This window comes from Haliotis cracherodii, unplaced genomic scaffold (assembly GCF_022045235.1).
Source record: "Haliotis cracherodii isolate W230 unplaced genomic scaffold, xgHalCrac1.p SCAF_12, whole genome shotgun sequence".
Taxonomy (NCBI): domain Eukaryota; kingdom Metazoa; phylum Mollusca; class Gastropoda; order Lepetellida; family Haliotidae; genus Haliotis; species Haliotis cracherodii.
In genome coordinates this window covers 40,652,846-40,675,945 of record NW_027266267.1, presented here as the reverse complement: position 1 = coordinate 40,675,945, position 23,100 = coordinate 40,652,846, and the positions used below count along the sequence as shown (strand labels likewise).

Sequence of the window (23,100 nt, the reverse complement as noted above, 5' to 3'; positions counted from 1 at the left end):
CAAGTGGTTCTCTCGAAAACGGGTTTAAATTGTCTTAATCTTAAACCAACTGTATACACTTCTGCAGAAAATATAAGTCGCATAAAGACCCTGAAATATTTTTGAATGGCACCCCTATCAAAGTTGTAAAAGAGGCCAAATTCTTAGGACTCATCTTTGATAGCCATTTAACTTTCTTACCACACATTAAATCACTTAAAGCTAAATGTCTGAAGGCACTCGATTTGTTGAAAGTTGTACCTACCTCAAAGTGGGGAGGGGATCAGACAACCCTCTTACACTTGTACAGGTCACTGATCCGTTCAAAATTTGATTATAGCTCCATCGTCTATGGTGGAGCCTGTAAAAGTAATTTAAAAAAACTTGATACTATCCATCACCAAGGACTGAGGCTTTGCCTTGGAGTGAGTGAGAAAGTGAGTGAGTATGGTTTTACGTTGCTTTTAGCAATATTCCAGCAATATCACGGCGGGGGACACCAGAAATGGGCTTCACACATTATACCCATGTCTGGAATCGAGCCCGGGTTTTCGGCGTGACGAGCGAACGCTTTAACCACTAGGCTACCCGACCGCCCCTTTGCCTTGGAGCCTTTCGCACTTCTTCTATTCCAAGTCTGTCTGTTGAAGCGGATTAGCCTTCTCTTAAACTAAATCATATTCTAATCAGTCAAATCCAGCTTTTATTTGCATATTTAATCCCCTTTACGAAGATATTTACAATAAGAAAACATCTCTTGTTCCACCACTAGGAATAAGAATTAAATCAGTCGTTTTGCTGCGAATATTAACTTCCAGGATATAGCTCCCACACAACTTTTTTCATCACCTCCTTGGCAAATGGTAAGGTCAAATGTAGACCTCACATTAACTAGACTTAAGAATTCTGATACAAATCCACATATTTATAAACAACAATACAATCAATTAAGAAACACTCATGACACTTATAAATCTATATTTACAGACGGATCCAAGGATGGTGGCGCAGTTGCTAGTGCCACCATCATTGGATTCAGAACAGTATCTTCACGATTACCCGATAATAGTTCCATATTCACAGCAGAAGCGCACGCAAATTTAAGAGCACTAAAATATATCAAGAAGAAATCCAAATATAAAGAATTCATTATTTTTTCAGATTCACTTTCGTGCCTTCAGGTTATTAAAAATATGTTTTGTAAACATCCATTTTTAATTCAAATTCTTGAGTTATTTAATGATCTTGCGACGGGCCAATATGACATCGTCTTTTGTTGGTTACCAAGCCATGTTGGGATTGTTGGTAACACAAGGGCTGATGCTGCCGCAAAAGCAGCACTCAACAAATCTGTGACACCACTTCTATTATCATACGGTGATTATAAACCTGTAATTAGATCTTACATCCGTGATCTGATGCAAAAGAAGTGGGACACCCAAGTTGGTATCAATAAATTACATGAAATTAAACCAAATATTAGTTACACCTAGTTGGGTTGTCAGTCCAGATTTGAAGAGGTCATTATGCGACGATGTCGTATTGGCCACTCAAGATATACACATGAGTATATATTAAAAGGTGAGGATCCTCCGTTTTGTATCCCTTATGATGAAAGAATCACGGTCAAGCATGTCCTGCTTGACTGTATTGATTTTTCCATCACAAGGGATAAATATTTCAGTGTAAAAACAGTGAAGGACCTTTTTAGTAAAGTTCATTCTCATTTAATACTATGTTTTTCAAAGGAAATAGACCTTATTCTTAAATTTTGATGTATTTAATGTATTGTTTTTAAAAATTGGTAGTGCAAAATTCATAACTTAGATTGTTAGTGGCTGTACCCTCGAGGGGGGTTGAAGTAGCGTAAAATTATTGTCCCCCTAAGAAGGTATATAAGTCCCATATCATTCGAAGTATTTCTCTCATGCCAGGCTTTTAAACGTAGAATATTCGTCATTTTAATCTTCGGCTTAATTGGTACACTGTCGCCAGTGACTGAAGGGATGATATAAATCCTAAAGTTCATGCAGGAAGCAAAGGCACTGTAAGTCCCCATGGTCCCTAGTATGGTGATCTCTCTTTAGTTACTGACGATCTCTAGCCCATTTTTATATTGTGTTGTTCACTAATACTTATGACTTTTATATATTCTCATCTAGTTTTAAATCGACTCTGTGATATTCTAGTTATTGTACATTGTCTAAATAAATGTATTAATAATGTACTTCTCGTCACGATATGGCTGAAATACTGCCGATGTGACGTTAAATCTTAACTCACTCACTCACTCTGCATAAAGGAGAGTCGATTGTACAATTTCGACTATATCATGAGCGTGTGTTTATGAATCAATATGAGACAGCAATGAGACCAGGTGTTCACGAAAAGGTGGGCGTATCTTGCCCACCAGTGGCACCGGTCACAAAGGCAAGTCAACTGTTCACCTGAAAAAACATGGGAAAATATGGTACAAGTCAAAACTGGGAATTGCATTGGACATCGTTTTTGTCACTGATGCGTCAAATTTGGAAATGTCCTCCACATGTCTACCTTAAAGCTTTTTAAAAGCTTTACTGAGGCCTTGAATATTGTAGTCACCTTGATCAAACACATTCTTAGCAAGAGCCGTATAACGCTCTTTGAAATCTTGCTAGAAAAAGCATGCTTGATTGTATCTCAAAAGTTGCGAAATGTAAACACCAAAGGCTGGAGCGCTGCTGGAATATTGCTCGACATTAAGGGAAAGTTGACCATTGGAAAGTTGAAGTCTACATTAGCTACCCCACCGTCCCCTCCCACTTAAAACTGACATGCTGTAATAAATTACCTCAACACTGGACCAAAAGCGAAGGCTATGGAAATGTCCGAGCTATCTTCAAGTCAGGTTGCAACCAGTTTTGGAGATGTCTTATTCTAACCAGGTTTTTGTTGCATATCATTAACTGATGGTCTACCCTGTCCGGTATGGTCCCTTACATCGAGGATATGTTGTCAATATGCTGAAGTTCCAAATGGCCTGAGAATGTTTAGTGGATCCTGCTTCCAGTGTCCTGATCGCAGCTATAGAGCATCTCGGAGTAGACCTTGTATAACAGAAGACGATGAACGAAGTTTCCATGTGTTGGAAAAGTGTAGCAAAAAGGAAATAGTCAAATATTTGCTACCTAAAAACAAACTCAGAACTATTATTATTGTCTATTTGGCATTAAATATGGCTATCCCTGAAATGAATTGTGTGATTGTACAAATGTGTTGAGTAATGAACATAGTCATGTTGATTGTCACAGAGCCTGAGAATCACATGCTATGTACAAGTGACAGTCGGCATATGAGCACAAACACACATGTTCATATTTTCACAATTCATGATTACATCAAAAGGGATACATGTCAAAATGATAATGATAAAACCTTTATCATCTCAGCCTAAAACAAAACGAATCTGAATCCAAGAAATTGTTAATAGCAAGAGCAGTGACACATGTCATCTGAAGCTTATGACCCCAAATATGTCACTACCATCCAATTCACTCTTTTCTGTATGCCGAATTCACCAAGGCAAATACCTTTGATAGTTTGACAATATGATTAGGTATTATGATGTTTAAAATGTTAAAAAGATCAACCTGTCACTATATAATCTTCCAATAGGTTCCAATGTTTTAGTAGCTGTTATTACACAGCAAAATCACTGGATTCAATTTGTCAACAACCATCGTTAATTCACCGATTAATTCTTAAAATGTCTGAAATAATTTCCATTGATCAGTAAAGTTGGTCGAAAAGGTGTATGGACCTGTGGAAACCACCTTTTTGCGAGTTTCCCGACCCCTTTCATAAAAGGTTCCAAAGCAATGCAAGATCCTCCCGTATCCACAAATAAGTAACGGTGACAATAATTAAACACACTTACTCTCTATTTTACACCCAAGAATAGTGTGTTTTATCAGGTATATTAAGTATTTGACAACAATCTAAAAATATACTAGTATTCAACAGACGAAGGAATTTTTATGTACTAACTTAAGATATTAAGAAACAAATAGAATGCTTAAACATTTTTTGAATGATGAGGCACAAAATTTCACGTAGGTCTGTTATTTTTCTGGAATCGGCTCGATGCTAAGTTTTAACCGGGCATAAATTTCATTGGTTTAAATCGACCATGGCTGGCTACGTTGAACTCTTTTGATCTTTGGAAATAAGGTAGAAAAGGGCTACATGGCACATGACGATTTAAAGGTCAAGCAAAATATAAACTTTGTCACTGAATCCATGCCTACAATGTGTGTAAGGTTTTGGAAGTCTATCTCACAAAATGTATCGACATCAAAAACTTTCCTTTTTGTCAAGTCATATTTCCCTAAGTAACATGTTTTTTGTTTAAAAGATCCTTCATTCAGAACATATAGCAAAACATTTCCGTATTGTTAGCACTGCTGCCAGTGTTGGAAGATGATGATCAGTGACTCACTCATGGATTGACGGGTTGACACTCTGCTTTTGACATTGCTCACAGTTTAACTTTGTTCTATAAAAATATATGTATATGGGTGGCCACCTTCACGGCTCATTGAACAAAGAGTTTTGCAAATTGGATGGGCCAAAGCAGGACACATCAAACTTTACATAATCAGCAAAATAATAGGTTGACAATTGCTCAAAGTATGTTATGGAAATTATTCGAAACATTTAATCTTTTAAATTTGTGAATGGTGGTAGAATATCTAAACCTCATTAGGACTACCTCATTTTGGTATACCAGATAGTCCATCCGTCTACTGTTGCTTTTATTCTAATGTCCGTCAATGCTGTTACAGGTTATTACATTTTAAGACATCAGTTATCCATGTTTTTACATTTGCAATACATGTTTCAACACTCATCTGAAATGTCCGTTTCTGTTTAGGACACATATCTGAAAGAAACATATTTTGCAGTTGAGTCACTGCACTGCATGGATTTTTATCCCCCCGCCATATAATGCGGGGGATATAGCGATCAGCCAGTCTGTCTGTCCGTCCGTGTGTCCGTCCGTAATCATTTCCTTTTTCGAGGCAGAACTCGAAAACAATTCAGTGTATTTAATCGAAACTTTGCAAATCTATCTGTCACATACTAAAGTTGTTTCTTTTGCTATTTAGGAATTCTTATTTTTTATTTTTTTCCCGTTTCAATTGCAACAAGTTTGACTTAGGTTCTATAGGGTAGAGTTCGTTTCCGGAGCATAACTCAAAACCCATTTAAAATTTTCTTACAAAACTTTGCATTTCTACAAGTTGGATATAAGTTTTAATATAAGGTGGGTTCACTTATGGAGTATAACAAATAAACTGTTAAATATTTCCTTGCCAAACATTGCATGTCTATATATAAAGTGCATACTGAACTGGTGCCATTTGATATTAAGGAGTTTTAGAAATATGTATTTTCGAATTTCCATTGCAGCTATTTTGACATGGGCTATGAGAAATGTTGGGTCAGTTACCTGGTTTGGGACCATAACGTGTTAAAATGGGCGGGGGACATAGATGACTTCGTTGACTATACGCTTGTTTAGTTATTGTTTCTTGTAATTTGTCATTTGTTTGCATAAAAAACCCCACAGAAACACACTTATTTTACTTTACATTTCATATGGATGCCACCATAGTGGATCTTTGGTGGGTAAACAATGTATGCTTCTTCAAGAACTTTCAACTCTTGACTCATTACATAGAGAATTGCACATTTACTTGTGGTTACTTTACAAACAGCTACCGGGGGGATATGTCATCTTTCAGATGACTCTTGTTTTCAAATGTTTTTAAAAGGTCCAATAATGTAAGTTGCAACCTTGACCCTTTAGTCTTCAGACCACACTATATTAATTTAATATTGACCTATATTTTCAAGGTCTCAGTGAGAATTGTCAATGGGTGTTTTTATTTTGTACATATTTTGTAGTGAAGATGCTTTGGAAACCTGCAATTAAGGAAAAGAAAACGTAAATGGTTCCGTTATGGTGATGTCAACCCAGCGTGTTACATACAATTCCCTCTCGTTAGTAGAGAGTAGAAGTATAAAGGTATCTACTTTCACAAATTTGCGAGGTAGATGACAAGGCCCCAATTCTGATTAACACTTAGTTTCATTTCAGAACACATTCTTGAAACTAAGCTGTATTGCTAATATTAAGAGGAGATTTTGCGTAAGCGTGAAACAATTTCGAATGACAAGAAGTATTATTTCATTCAAACAGAATGGAAAAGCATATACGGCTGATATGGTTGACTTTGTCACAGTCATAGCAACATGGTGAGTGTGCGAGTTGGTACTTCCTCAGCTCAGAACAGCATTTAAGTGTCAAAAGTGAACCAGGTCTTAGACAGTACCTTTGTTACTTTGGTTAACATCACGAATACCAGTATGGTGCTAATCGAGGTTCATATTGAATTCAAATCTTTGATAAGCAGATCCTTGCACAACTAAGGAGCGCAACTCTGCAAAACTACTCCCAATGCCATAGGTCACCTGTTCTTCCCTTTTTATAACTGGGTTATTATTGAAAAAGGTTATTCCTGGTCACTGCTACCAACATACATGTACATCTTATTTACTGTTCACAGTTCCTTACTTGGTGAAGTAACAGATAAATTGTTGCTTATTTTCCGTTGTGTAAATTGACAGATTTTAGATATGACAGACATGTGTTTCTCATTTTGAGGCCATAGAACCATAATGTATTCACCATCTAGGTGCAACATCAGTATTGGTTTATGGTGCAACATAAGTAAATGTATATGTTTACTTTAGTTACAAAGGAGATAGTATCAGTAAACTTTTTTTCTTTGGTGATATACCGACAAATCCTTTTTAGCAAAAGTTACATTGTTATACCTTTCAACATTTACATTAAGCTTATACTCTAGTTATGCAGTTTTCAACATTTAAAAGTGATATTGTTACCTTTGGGATTAACTTTTTAACCTTTCAATGATTGTCACACCACACACAACTGTCATTTGTTTTCAGTTTCTTGGATTTCTGTATTTTCTTGATCTAAGGCAATACTTTGTAAACAAGTCATACACTTGTTGTATCTACTTCAGGATGTGGCGGACGCTACACAGGCTCGTCTGGTTCTATCTCATCACCTAACTACCCTGGCAATTACGGCAACTACCTGATCTGTTCCTACGTTATTGATGCCGGAGAAACATTGATCACTCTCGTGTTTGAAGATTTCAGTACGCAGTCATGGTACGATGTTGTCAAGGTATGTATAGCTGTAATTTTGTTAAGATGTATACAAGGTAGTGTGCGCTGTTTCTATAAGTCAATTAGAACCAAGAAGGAATATAGCATGGTAATATGATTGTACCAGTAGTGGTCAGTGACCTTGTCGATTTCACAACTCGTGTGTTGATAGTGATGTTAAGCACACCATACGAAGGTCCATTTAAAAGATACCGAGAGCTTGAGCTAAATGCAACGTACCAAATTCCTCAAATAATGTGTTTTGCCTGAGATAGTCACATCGAATTTGGAAGATGCACTGTGCGATTTTTTCCTCTTTACTGGAATAATGTTTGCCCGTTTTTCTGATATTACTTCATCCATATAGCTAGAGAACCGTTTCATGGACATCTTGACAGATAGCCACCTTACGACATAAACAATCGAGTTATCACCAATGTATTACAATCGGATATGCTCTGTTAAGTTAGCTAAACTACATTAAATAGGTGTTCAGTTTCGAGATAATATTGTCATATAATTGTATTCCCATTGGTGAAAGTAAGGAAGTTCGACATTTCCCAGTGGGGTATATAAAATTTGTCAGCAGGGACATGGTGAAATAAAGGCCAATTCAGTAGCCAATCAGAAACGAGTATCGTAATGCAAAGTAGGGCATATTCTCGAATATGCCAGTCTCCATAGATGACACAAGAGGACATCGATGCAGTGCATCAATGTTTCCCACACAAAGCTTGAGATGTAGAGCGGTTCTCTGAGTGATATCAAAGAGGCTTGGCCAGATTTGGGGCAGAAGGAAAACATGCAAAAACATCGTGGCGATGTGATACAGGCAAACATCTACTGTATATACAGGGGTGAAAAAAATCCATATATCTGGTCTCTTTTATTTCCAGCCCAGGCGGGTAAATCAGTGGAAGTGAATTGACTATGTAGCAATTGTTTAACGATTAATCTATATACTGGAACCTTAAGTTTGATTTTGCAGAGCCAGGCATAAATTCTGGCTCTTATGCATGAAAAAACAGGTAATCAAGGAGGCGAGCACAATTGGTGACCAAGGGAATGCCTATTTTTCGAGGCAAATTTGTGTATAGGCAAAACGGGACTCAACCCTCCATTTATGAACTGCAGGTCTATGACTCCTCCAACAACCTCCTTGTCCATCTAAGTGGCGATAGAGGGGGCTACATTGTCCAGTCAGCCGTCTACTACCGTGTTGTGTTTACTACGAATCCTGGGGATGTCAGGAGGGGATTCAAGGCTGTATGGAGAGGTATGTAGATGTTTACTTATGTGATATCTTGTTTACTTTGTAATTTGTCTCCTTTCACATCTTTTCATCATCACCTTGCAGCTGATACAGGTTTGTTTACCGCAAAAAAAGTCCAGCTATACACGCTTGTAAATGCTTTGTATTGATGAGCTATACAAAGTCTAAACAATTTTGTATTGATGAGATATACACAGCATAAACTACTTTGTAAAGATGCTGATTACGTTCAAAGTTGTTTTTCGTTGTATATGTTGGTGGAGAGAGATAATTGCTATGAATTGTTATATAATTGTTCTGTATGTGCAACATGCAGTGTTTCTAAGTGTCCCAATGTTTTTTAGTTGTATGTATTGGAAAAGGGGTATAATTGCTATGGATTGTTATATAATTGCTCTGCATGTGCAAAATGCAGTGTTTTGAAGTCGACTTATATTATTAGCAAATTTTAAAATACAACTGATTAAGTAGAGCATAACATTACTGAAATTTGCCCTCAAGTTTTAATTAGTACTCTACTGTGTTAGCGGGATTGCGTACTCTCCTCGCACTGATATTGACAGGTAAGTGATTGAGGCGTCTGGTACTTTTCATGGAGCTTTGCACGGTATGTGAGTAGACATCATGGTCTAATACATATATAGGATTAGCAGACGGAGGTGATTGCATTGATGGTGATATCTACATTATAATCACTTGAAAGTGTGGAAATTGGTTTTTGCTGAGCTGTCGGTCTGTACGGTATGCCGCTGTGTGGATAGTAACATGCTGTAGTGCACATAGCAGACTAGCAAACGGAGTGGATTACTCAGGCGGTGATAGCTTTATCATGATCACTTGAAAGTGTTGAAATTGGTTTGTGCTGAGCTTTCGGTCTGTACGGTATATATGAATAGTCATCATATCCTGATGCAATGGACGTGGAATTTCGCTTATTATTACCATATTGAAATAAAGTTGAACTCAGCTTAGTCTTGTTCAACCAGCTGCGATGTTAGTACAACAGACACATGAAAATATAAAGAAATGTTACAAATACAAATTATTAACAAGGGAAAAATGAAATCGTTTAAATAGACGCTCTTTGGAACACGAAATTAATTCTAGACATATTGAGATGTTACTGATATCTTTTACTTGTAATATTAAATGTCAGCATTCCGGTTATGAAAATAATTTAAACCACAAGAATATATATATATATAACAGACAGACAGACAGACAGTTTATTCAGTAAGAAGGCCATAGGCCCATAATACAGACAGTGATTGATTGCATGAACTAAGCATGCCAAGGAAGTAGTCGATTTACGTTTCTCTTAGCCGTTGGACTTTATATAGATATAAACATGTGTTATATACAACATCAAAGTTTTCTGATGAAATAATTTCATTAAAAGATGTTACAGTTTGAAACTTGATATACTGTTTAAGATACATATTTCTTAGGGCTGAATAACGCTCACATACAAGTAAAACATGAAATTCATCTTCAGTAAAAGATATACCATTTTCTATACAATATTTACATAATCGTTCAGTGTATGGGACATTTGTGTATCTCCCCAAGTCAATTGCAAGTTTAAACATGTTACATCTGAAACGAGTCATACATATTCTCAGATGTACTGGTATGGGGAGTGTAAGATATTTTTCTACATTCAACAGGGATTTAAAATGTTTATAATAAAAGGTATCAGATATACTATTGATAGAACTACACCATGATTGTTGAAGGTTATCAAATAATCTTTGCTTAAAAAGATGAATAAATACCTTCACATTGCCAACATCTTGTGTTAACCATATATATCCAAAACCTAATTTAAACAAAATATTCTTATCGAAGTAGCCCATGTGGTGCGACCAGAATGGTCCAGTGATTTGAGCATTAAATAACATTGGCGAGGCAGTCTGCGCTCGTCCAAACGCAGTAGCCTGCACCAATACTTGATGGCCCTTGTGGTATACACAAATTGGAGAGGGGCTCTTCCGCACTCTCCTAAAACCATTGCATTGTTTGTTGTTTTACCTGTATTTAGAAACCATTTACACATTTTGTTCTGTACATCTTCAATAATTTTACAATATGAGATGCCCCATATTTCTGCGCCATAACAGACAATAAGCACAATCATAGCATCAAATATCTTAAATAAATCTTGACAGGGTATATTACCAACTTTCTTTTGATATCTATATAATGTCATAATGGCCTTGTTACTCTGTGCAGCAAGAGTATTTAGTGCCTTAGTCCAAACAAGTTTGGGCATGAACACAATACCCAAATATCTACAAAACAACACGGTTTCAATATATACATTATTAAATTTCCATTTTTCATAATGTCTAAGGGGTCCGCCATTTCTGAATACCATAACTTTAGTTTTCTTCAAGTTTACCTTCATGCCTGTGGTATTGCAAAAAACGTTCCAAGGCATTGATCTTCTTTTGTAAATTTAAAGGTGTATCAGCAATAGATGACACGTCATCAGCAAACATAAGTGCATATATTGCTGGGCAGTCTTTAGTAATAAAGACAGTTTGTCCTCCATAATTTTCCATAAAATTTACAAGTTTATTTATGAATATTAAAAACATCTGAGGGCTGAGGATGCATCCTTGACGGGTACCTATATTACACTTAAAGTATTTGGATAACCCAGTAGGTGTTCTAACACAGGCACACAGTTTATTGTACATTGATGTAATAATAGACAAAAACTTTCCGCAGACACCATATCAGCCAAACTCTGTAACAACATAGTGTGATCAACATTATCAAAAGCTTTTGAGAAATCTACAAATAAGCAGTAGAACCTTCCATTCTTTTTACATGTATACTTTTGGATAATGGCCTGTAGTGAAAATATATGATCTGTCGTGGAATAGTTGGGTCTAAATCCAGCTTGAGATTCGTCAATGATATTGTTATCATCACACCACCTCTGTAGTCTAGCATTAAGAATAGATGTAAATACTTTGCATATGGTATCAATGAGTGATATGCCTCTATAATTGTTGGCATCATTCACATCACAAGACTTGAACAGAGGACAGATGATACTTTTCCCCCACACATCTGGAAAGTTACCACTCTCAAAGATTTTGTTAAATGTAATAACTAAAATTGGTGTAATTTGTTTCTCTGAAGACTTTAAAAATTCAGCCGCAATACCATCAGTCCCAGGGGATTTATTATTCCCAAGCTGGTTTATTTGACTTGATATTTCTTGTGCTAGAATAGGAATGTTAATTGTTAGATCATTATTGTCAGGGATATGGTACATACTGCTATCAAGTGCAAGATCCTGCCTAAAAAGAAGAGACATAAAATGGTTAGTCAATTGCTCAGTATTAATTGATTGAGTGACTGCATTAAATGGTTTACTATCCTTGAGCAGTTTCGAGAACAACTTTGGGTTGTCTCTTGCAGCTATCAGTTTTTCTCTCTGTGCTTCAAGAAATGAGTTTTTCTTTCTACTAAAAGTATTTTTAAACATTGATCTTAAGTGTCTAAAAAGTGAACAATCTTCCCCATGATCTCTGTGAGCTCTCAGGGCTTTGTATTTGTCATGTTTAATTAATTCAAGTTCATCATCCCACCAGGGAGGCTGCTGTCTTCTCCTGAAGTTAGAATTAAACCATATACTTTTTTGGTGTGTTCTGCAGCCTTTTGATAATAACTGACTATACAAGATACTGCTGTATTACAATTATTATTAGCTAGTTGTAAGATATAATCATAATGCTCTACTAATATACCCTCAAGCTTGAGCAAGAAGGTTTCTTTAGCACCTTCATTCCACACATATTTCTCCCAACTGCTTCCACCTTCCTTTTCCAGATTACAGTTGGAGTTACTCCTTGTATTACCTGGGGCTGGGGGTTGACTATATTTACCAGATGAGGTACCCTGAATATTGAGTGAGCAATATAAGGGGAAGTGATTGGAGTGATCCTGTGTCCCAACCCCAAAGTTAGAGAAATATGGAAAGAGAGAAGAGGAGGCAATCATGTAATCCACAGCACTTGATCCATTATGAGTGAAACATGTGAATTCACCATTTGTATCATTAAACAATCTCCCATTAAATATGTGAATACCAAAGGTCCTACACAATTCAACAAGTCTTTTGCCATAATTATTATGTGTCACTGAGTCTCTGTTTTCTTTGGCATATCAAATGTATCAGAGGGATAATCATCAACATCTCTCTGAATAAAGTCAATATTGTCATCAGGGATATAGTCAAGGAAGTCCTTTGTCCTTGCATTAAGATCACCAGCAAGAAATATATGCTTGTGTGGGTGTTCCCCAACAATAATGTTCAAGTAGTTTTCAAGATGAGTAAATCCATCACTATCTATATTTTCATTAACTGGTGAATTTTCGGGTGAGATATAAGTAAATATCAAAACACAGTCAGAGTCCCATGATAAACTTGATGTTTTGAATAATAGTACAACAGTATTTTCAAAATTATCATAAAGCCTACATAACAGTCCACTATCTAGCCAATGCCAGCGTATCAAAACAGTGATACCACCACTATATCGCCCAAACGTGTGTGTCTTTGGACGGACACAGTTTAGCGCACGAAAACCGGACAAGAAGTCCGAGAATTCATCGGACCGTCTCACAAATGACTCACAAAACGCGATCAAGTCAAAATGTTCACAAAGACTTTTTACCTGAGATGTCGAGTTTTCATATTTTCGCAGTCCTTCTATATTCCACGAGAGAATATCAAATGTTGGGCCCTGGCCGTCACATCACTTACCAAAATTGTCAACATTGGGAGTTAACTCCCCTGAAGGAGGTGTGTCTCGGTTTGTGTTGCTTCCGGGTCCAAACAAATCACTCCATGAACGATCGCGAAAAGAGGGCCTTGCATCACGATGCGTACCCCCACCTGTAGACACCTTCTTCACACACTTGTCTTGTCGGTCGTACATATATACCTGCCCTTCCACAATAAGCTTGTTAACACGTATCTTAGGTCGTTTCCCGCTGTCTCTGGCTTCTTGAAAGTAGGTAGACAGTGAGCGTCTATCCTCTCGTATTTTCTGTGGGAAATCCTCTGTTACACGTGATAGGTGATTTCTATCTTGTTGTTCCCGTCCTCTCTTGAAAATATCACTCTTGTCTTTTGTCAGTAGGAATTTAGCTATGATAGGAGAATCACTTTTGCCAGGGTTGAGGCGGTGAGCACGAATAATAACAATATCATTTGCCTTCTCCATGTGTAACTCGTCGCGCAGAAACTCTCTCACGTTTGACTCGGACTGATCCCATGTTTCGCCCCTCTCTCCAGATATTCCATGGAATATTAAGTTGTTTCGCCGCTCACGACACTCTTGATCCTCGAGTTTCTCTTCCAAACTAGACAGAGAAAGTCTCAGTTGTGTATTTTCATGTTGAAGCGAGGCTAGCTGCTCGTGGAAATCAGACGCCACTTTTGTGACCTTGTCATCGAGTCTCTCAAACTTATTGTTTATGTCCGTGGTGTTAGATTTAATGTCCTTTAAAATCGCCGTCAAGTCGCTGTTTTCATTTTCCGTTGCCGATATCTGTATCGATCCTGTTTCAGACACGGACAAAGTTGACTGATTTCGGGTGTTGTGTGCGGGGCCAGACTTAGGTGGGCCTGGGTTTGTCTCGACACAACCATCTGCTACAAGTAGCAAACTCAGACAGATCAGAACCCGTAGGCACATCGAGAAACACTTATTGCTAATTTTGATACCTTTCATGCTTCTTCTCGCTTTGTTTGGTTGTACAAACAGTCCTATTTTAGCTCTGTATCGGGAAAGAGAGATCCCCATGGTGGGAGCTAAGAAAAACACGTCCACCCTGTTCAAACTCACGCATGCGCATATATATATATATACCTCGTCACCACACATTTTTAAGTAAAAGTAGAAAATATAATTACAGTTCAGATTTCATATACTACCCCATCTGTGAACATAATTTCACTAACACACCCTTTTCTGAGCTGCACGTGCATGCTTGCATTGAGCATGCTTGTACCGGGGGTCGGTTTGCTAAAAACGCAGCATGCACATAGCCTCTTTTGGCGTATGTTATGTTGGTAGATACAGCTAAAATTTGGTTTTAGGCATAAATTAGGCTTCATTTAGACCAGGGGCGGTAGGGTAGCCTAGTGGTTAAAGCGTTCGCTCGTCACGCCGAAGATCCGGGTTCGATTCCCGACATGGGTACAATGTGTGAAGCCCATTTCTGGTGTCCCCCGCCATGATAGTGCTGGAATATTGCTAAAAGCGGTGTAAAACCATACTCACTCACTCACTCACTCACTCACTCACTCACTCACTCACTCACTCCAGCCGGTGAAATGCCCAAGCGTCCAGTGCCTCCGAACCAAAGATGGCAAATTATTGGTATGCACCAGACTGGTATGTCATGTCGTGCTATTGGAGCACAACTGAACATTAATCACACTGTCATCAGCAGGCTAATACGTAAGCATACTGCTTCCGGTGAAGTGAAGGATGTACCGAGGTCTGGACGTCCGAGAAAAACCAATGACAGGGAAGATTGTGCTCTCGTACGCCAAGCTAGACGAAGCCCAAAGTCTACTTGTACACAGCTTCGACATGGATGGCATTCATACAACTGAGTGTCCATCAGCACCTTCAGACAACGCCTAAATTCTGCAGGATTGAAAGCAAGACGACCAATCAGACATCACAAATCAGCACCGCCATGCCCGTTTAGCCTGGCGCAAGGCACGTGCTCGCTGGAACCTGTGGACATGGAGCAGGATCCACTGCTCCAATGAAAGCAGATTTTTGCTGCATCACACACGGGAGGGCGCGAGTTTGGAGGCAGAGAGGCACAGCATATGATCAGAGGAACATTCAAGCTGATGTTCCATTTGGGGGTGGATCCGTCATGTTGTGGGGGTGTCGTAAACTTGACCTCATCACAGTTCCCGGAACACTGAATGGACAGAGGTACCAGAACTTGATCCTGGACAGTGCTGTTGTGCCTCATTTCGATAAACATGCTCTCGCCACACGTCCAGTCTTCATGGACGATAATGCCAGACCACATCGTGCTCGAGCTGTTGTTCAGCATCTCAAACACAACACCATTGAGACACTACCCTGGCCTGGCAGAAATCCACACATTAATCCTATTGAGCATTTGTGGGACATTTTGGGACGTAAGGTGAGAGCAAGGGATCCTCCAGTTCAGAACCTTTAGGAATTGACCCATGCATTGTATGATGAGTGGCAGCAGATCCCCCAACAGAGATTCAGACGTCTGGTGACCAGCATGAGACGGCGTGTAGAACATGTTATCCAAGTGCGAGGCGGTTACACTAATACTGAGTTAGCCAGTCATTGTGGACCTTACTAGTGTGTTCGACATTAATGAAATGTGAACTGTGTTTAGTGTCTGTTGGAGCGACTCCGGCACCATTTTTATGAGGTTGAAGATCCAGTTTTACTTTGTGAAAAAAAGTGGTTGGTGCGATATTTATGACGAGGTGCATATATATACATGTAACCTTTTTACAAATTTAATACAGAGTAATTGAAATATGCAAAGATAAGATATCATCACAAGTATTATAATTGAAGCCTCTCCTTATGTTTTATTCCATGTTAGGTTTACATGGCCAGATTGGCAAACAAGCCTGGCTGGGTTAAATTAATGCCGCTCTGGGTTAAAAAAGCAAACAATATACATACATATATATGGTTTGGTTCGGTTTGACACATGAATCAAGATAGCATTATAATGGCTAACACTGTTGTGGTCAGTCCATGATGCAGACGATAGGATGTTACAGTGATGTGTGCTGATGTAAACAGATTAAATCTTTTCGGTTTGGTGAAACACCACTGTGACCTAGAGTGTGTGTTTGTTGTTTTACGCTGCACTCAGCAATATTCCAGCTCTATTCTAAATAAACGAGTCTTGACCAGACAAATCCAGTGATTGACATCATGAGCATCGATCACTGCAGTTGGGAACGATGACATGTATCAACCAAGTTAGTCGCCTCTTACGACAAGCATAGTCGCCTATTACAGCAAGCATGTGTTGCTGAAGACCTATTCTTCCCTGGATCTTCACGGGTCCTGTGGTAAAGAATCATCCGTCCGTCCGTCCTTCCGTCCGGCCGTCACATTTCGTTTCCGGAGCAGATCTTGAAAACCGTACCATATTTCTTCACCAAACTTGGCACATAGATAGATCTAGTGGTGAACTGGTGCCTTTTGATAGTTTGGGATTTAAAAAAAAGTTTTTTTCAAGTTTCCATGGCAACTACTTTGATTTAGACTGAAAATGGAGGTGGTCCTCGTTTCCGGAGCAGATCTTGAAAAACGTACTATATTTCTATACAAAAAGGCCCAGTGAACATAGTTCACAGGAGCTAATGCATTGCACACACCCGACATGTCATATTGGCGGGGGATGTGAGTATTTCATGCTTGTTGTATTCATTTCCCAGGAAGTGTACAAAATTAAGCCACGCCCACCGAGGCTCACTACTTTTTATTACTGCGGAATGTTGCGGAATCGATGGATTCCCTGTAGAGTTTTTCAAATTTTTCTGGAAAGATCTTGGAATATGGGTATACAGATATATTTCGGAAACATTTGGAAATAACACTTTAAGTCTAACAATGAATAGAGGTGTCATTACCTGTATACCAAAAGGCACAAAAGATAAACAACTACTAAAAAACTGGCGACCAATTTCTCTCTTAAATTCACTATATAAAATTTTGAGTACATGTATAGCAAACAGAATTAAAACAACACTTAATACTCTTATACACGAAAACCAAACTGGCTTTATCCCGGAAGATGCATTAGCGAAAACATATGACTACTACATGATATCTTGTTTGAGACAAAATTACAAAATAAGCCTGGATTTCTATTACTTATAGACTTTGAAAAAGCTTTTGATACTGTTTCAAAACAATTTACCATGCTGACACTGGAAAAGTTTGGCTTTGGGCCTAATATAAGAAAATGGATATAGATACTTACAAATATTGCTTCATCTTGCATCATACAAAATGGACACTTATCTACATTCTTCTGTAACGAAAGGGGATGTAGACAAGGAGACCCATTGTCTCCATATCTGTTCCTGCTTGTTGCAGAAACGTTGGGAATAATGATTCGTAATAATAATGCAATAAAGGTATCAAACTGAATAATGTGGAACATAAACTTGGACAATATGCTGATGATACTGAAATATTTCTAGATGGGACTGACGAAAGTTTAAGTACAGCTGTTGACACCCTAAATGATTTTTATAGAATGTCAGGATTAAAAATTAATATTGATAAAACAAAAGCAATATGGATAGGCTCAAATTATGTCAGGACCTGAAACTAGACTTGCACAGTGGGGACTTTGAAATATTGGGAATAAAGCTTAACTCAAACTTAAACAATCTGTGGTGTTATAAATACAATGAAGAGAATTGAAATTATTAACCAAATGTTAGGGAATTGGAGAAATTTAACATTGATAGGTAAAATTACTGTTGTCAAAACATTGGCCCTATCAACCTTAGTACATACATTCTCTTCTCTTCCAAACCCTCCAAGCGAATTTATTGGTGAACTTAACAAAATATTGTACAGATTCATATGGAATGACAAAAGGGACAATTAGAAAATATGATGAAGGCGGACAGAGGTAAAGTCTTTTATAATTGCTCTAAAACTGTCAGTTCTAAAAAAACATCTCCAAAATTAAAAATGTAATAACCCTAGCATTTTTCCACTCAAAAACATATTCCTACTTGGGGCCAATATTGAAAACTGTATGCACTTAGCTAACCCATACTGGAGAGATGTTTTGTCTGCTTGGGGAACACTGTAGAGAAGACACAAAACTACTTCCACAAACATCGAAGAAGTACTATCACAACCTCTTTGGTGTAACCATCAGTTTAAAAAAACGGATTTCATTATAAGAAATTGGTTTTTAAAGGGAATTTACACTATTAAAGATCCCTGCAATGAAGATGATATAATGCCTTCAGTGAACTTAAAAGAAAATACCCAATTAAAGGCACAATTATTGACTATTACCAAGTGCTATTAAACATACAAAAATCCTGGAAATATACTATTAGAAATAATCACATTAATTTATATAATCAACATTTAAATACAACTTTAATGGACTAACTTGTAGCGCCTAGAGGCTCCAGATATTTTTATAATAAGATTATAACTACAGCAAATCTCCCAACAGTCTGTGAAAAATGGGATACCATTCTCGACTTAGATATATCTTAGAAGGATGTTTTTATCAGATATAGAAAATGTACAAAAGATGTAATATTACTTGATTTTCAATATAAATGTATTTATCGCACCATCTATACAAAGAAAGAATTGTTAAAAATGAAAATTCTCGATGATGATATGTGCTCATTTTGTGAAACTGATACTGAATCCTTACTTCATGTATATTGGGATTGTAAGCATGTTAAAGAGTTTTGGGCTGAAGTTGAATGTTTTCTGAATACAAAATGTTCAAAACAATTTACATTTACAAAATGCTCTGTTTTCCTAGGGTACAACTCTAACATTCTGTTAAATCACCTTATACTTGCATGCAAAAAATATACACATGTATCAAGTATTAAGAAAAACAAATTGTCACTTGAAACGTGTCTGAAGACTTTAATTGATATATTTTGGATAGAGAAATCAATTGCACACAAAAACAATACAATAAAACAGTTTGACAGAAAATGGAATGATTTGGCAAATGAACTGTCTAGTTAATATGTCTCTATTCTTTTTTTATTTTTTATTTTTTTATATTATTATTATTATTATTTTTTTTTTACACAACCAATTTGTAAGGATTTAGCTCCACACTTAGTCAATAAATATGGCAAATATTTGCCCGTTTTCACCATGTGTAAACTTTGATGGACACCTGTAGCGAACTTAAACTTGCCGACCTGCTGTCTGCTGTATAGGTAACCTATACCTAACAAGTATGCCACAAGACGTGCTACTCCATGTATTACTCTGTAATGTCATATACTGAATTGAATAAAAAATATTAAAAAACCCACCCAAAACAACAATTGCATACATCAGAGAGATTAACGTGAGTAGGTTAAACAATGACAACAGAAGGATAACACGTGATGAGGAAGCCATTACACCGGATTATGTGTACATAGGTGGGGTGATCATTGCTTTATGAGTGCAAAGTAGGCGGATGGGATGAACTAGCCTTGATCTCTGTTGATGGATGGCTTGTGGTGGCGAATGTGGACTGCTTCTGTTCGTTTTTATCCCCCGCCGGGCCAGAATGGCCGAAAGGGGGATTATGTCGTGGCGCAGTCCGTATGTCCGTCTGTCCGTCCGTCCGTCTGTCCATCCCACAGAGGGTAATAAGCTTGTTAAATCAACTCCTCCTACAGTTTCCAGAGAATAACCCTGACACTCTACACACAAGATGTCGACATGTTGATGATACATATCGCAGTCCCGTTTCATTTCGACTAATTTAGACAGAGTTACTGTCCCTGTTTACGGAGCTTCATGAAATCTACTCCTCCTCCAGTTTCCAGAGAATATCACAATATCTAACTATAACTATAACTATACTTAGTTTCCTTGTATAAGGCTTTTGTGGGTGAGCTACATCCTTCTGGCATAAGCATTCAGACTGGATTACTCCCAGCAAATTGTTCTGCACAAATCGTTTCAAATGCAGTGCCATCTACTATAAAATAAAATAAAATACAAAGAAAATATAGACTCTTTAAAAAAATTCATGCGGGGGATGTTGTGCTCTCAGAGCACTCGTGTCTTAAAGTGAAGACATTGAACGGATCTGGACGTTTTTTCCAAGGTTGATGTTGTGATTCGGTCAGTTGGTGATATGGTCTGATTTGATGGTTGAAGTACTGTGCTCTTTGATTCTGGTTTTGATGTTTGATGGGGCGGGATGTTTCACCTATGTAGGATTGTCCACAGTTCAATTCTATATACTACTCCTTAAGGTTCTTAGCGTTTGGTGTTTCTGCCGTTTGCTTTTCGTAGTGTATTGAGGGAGGTGGAACTGGTGACGTAGGTGTCAATATTGGCTTGCTGTTGGAGGAGGAGGCAGATAATGTGGGAAGATTTTCCAATGAATGGGCGGGCGAAGCGGAAGGGCCCTGATTCAGGTTTAGAGGTCGAAGATCTGGATGTGGGATGGAGTACAGAGGATCTGACTTTGTCGACGAATTTGGGTGGATAATTGTTGAGGTGGGCAAAGACTTGACGGAGGTGTTCGATCTGGTTTGGGTTCAACAGAAGAAAGGTTGATAGCTTGTTCGATGAATAAAGAAGTTTGTATCCATAAATTGTCTCTACTTTGTCTTACTGACCTCCGCAATATAAGCTGACCATTTTGACAAATATATATAACTAAATGCAAACTGTGTTATATGGCAGTGTATATTTTGTGGAACTGTGTAACATTGTTTCTGTTGTAACTCGGTAGAAGCTCATTGCATTGTATTTAGACCGTGATTAGGTGTCAGAAATGTAGTACTGTTTAATGTAAGCAGTTTTGAGGAAGATACTATATTTAGATGATAGTGTCATGTATTAACTTTCCGGAATACCATCATGGACTATGATAATGTGTTATAGAAACATGTGGAATATTATATGTTGTGAGGGCAATGTGTGGAAATTTCCAGTAGCTGGTAGACTGTAAAAAGGGGACAAGAGCGTGCCTCTCGTATCTCTCTCACACATTTCATAACATCAAGACCAGCTTTCTGGTGAATTTCATCATCCCTGATTTCCTGCCTTGACCTTTCTTGGAGGCTCGACCACTGTCACCACTGAGTGCATATACTATTATTATTGACTTTTGCTATCACCACTGTATTTTTGTATTTGATACCAACCAGTGGCATCATGTTCTATACTGTCATTGAATTGGGACTGCCACTCTATTGTATACTGCCATTGTATTTGCTGTGCAGTAATTTGTATTGATTTGTAAACCTAGGTAATTTTGTAATACATTTGTTGTTTGTACTGGTTTCACACTAAGTTCTTGTTCGTACAAATTTCTGTGTTAATTTGTGAATTGATGCGTAACAACTGACAATTTAGATAAATATTACAACAGTGTCATAAAGTAACTGAATACCTTATTTTAAATACATAATAATACGTTTATAATATATCACTAACTTGTCAGGAGGATCTTAGTGATCAACTTAAAATCCAGGACGGTTGCAGTCACTCAATACGGTGAGGTGTCAAGGTTGGTGTGAAATGCCGAATGCTAGGTTGTCTAGACTCGAACAATCAGGTGTAAGGTGACTTAAACAAAGAAACAACAGAAAACATTCTAGAATGACCCAGCCTACCTATAATACACCGGAACTAATTATTGTTGAAGCTGAGGCTTAAATATACTGTCGATTAAAAAAAAGCACATAGGTTAAGTTCATATTCTGCTGAAATAAGCATTGGAGAGTACAACAGCTGTAAATGTTTACTACATTAAAAGGCCAAAATATCATTACAATAAAATATGTACAAATATGCAAAATACAGAGAGTGTTTCACGTGTTTGTGACTGTGTCTTTAATGTAAGCTCTGACATTTTTGTTAATTTATATGATGTTTTACAGTTATCAGTTGGATGTTACAAGGTACACTGCTGGAGCATTGACCTTTCTTAAATGTGATGTTTTGCGTTTGCTGTTGCTTTCATAAATAAGTCACACTCTTTGCATGTTTGTAAGTCTGCCTCTGGCAATCTTTTATAAATTTTCTCTTTTCCAGTGCCCACAGCTGAGCATGTCAGGGTCGGAAGCTATGCCACGTTGTCATGGACTCTCCCGGAGCCTGGGACCAGGGAGTTCAGTGTCTGTAAAAGTGAGACAAAGACATGCCTTCTTCACGTCACAGGCCACAATGATGTCAGAGCTGCCAGTGACAAGTTCACATCTAGACTGAGATTCATTGGACACGTGTCATCATCGGGGACTGGTTAGTTTAGATTCGTGCTCTCTGATGTAAGTTGGGAAGACGAAGGTCATTACAAGTGTTACAGAGGCTCACCAGGATCAGGGGGACCAATCATCCCTGACTGTGGACAGAAGCTGGTAGTGCAGGGTAAGTAATAATGAGTAGTATTGAGAAAGTTCGGTCTTCTGTCTGATACGTATCCGTTGCCTACCAAATGCCTGAAATATCACTTGATGTTCATATTGTTTGATAATGTTGACATATTGATTAGCTTTCTCACAATGTATGGGTTGGTTGACATTTTAGAAACTGTTAAATACCACGACTAACACATGTATTGATATATTTTTGATTTTTTGGAAATGTAGTTCCAATGAACATGTGGCGTTGTTCAAATAGAGACAACATTCTGCATAGATCTGACACTGTTATTGCATGTGTTTACTTACGTTGGTCAAGCGACTATCGTTGCAAATATAATTGCTACACCCTGAATGTTTGTGCTTGTAAATGTCACTTATGACTGCTCTACAACAATGAAAAACTTCATGATAAGGATTTAGAAAGGTATAGTGATCCACA

At 37.7% G+C, this 23,100-nt stretch overlaps 1 pseudogene; it reads left to right on the top strand.

Moving 5' to 3' along the window:
• Positions 1-23,100, top strand: part of LOC139457896 (scavenger receptor cysteine-rich domain-containing protein DMBT1-like) — a 76,509-nt pseudogene that overhangs the window by 30,826 nt on the left and 22,583 nt on the right.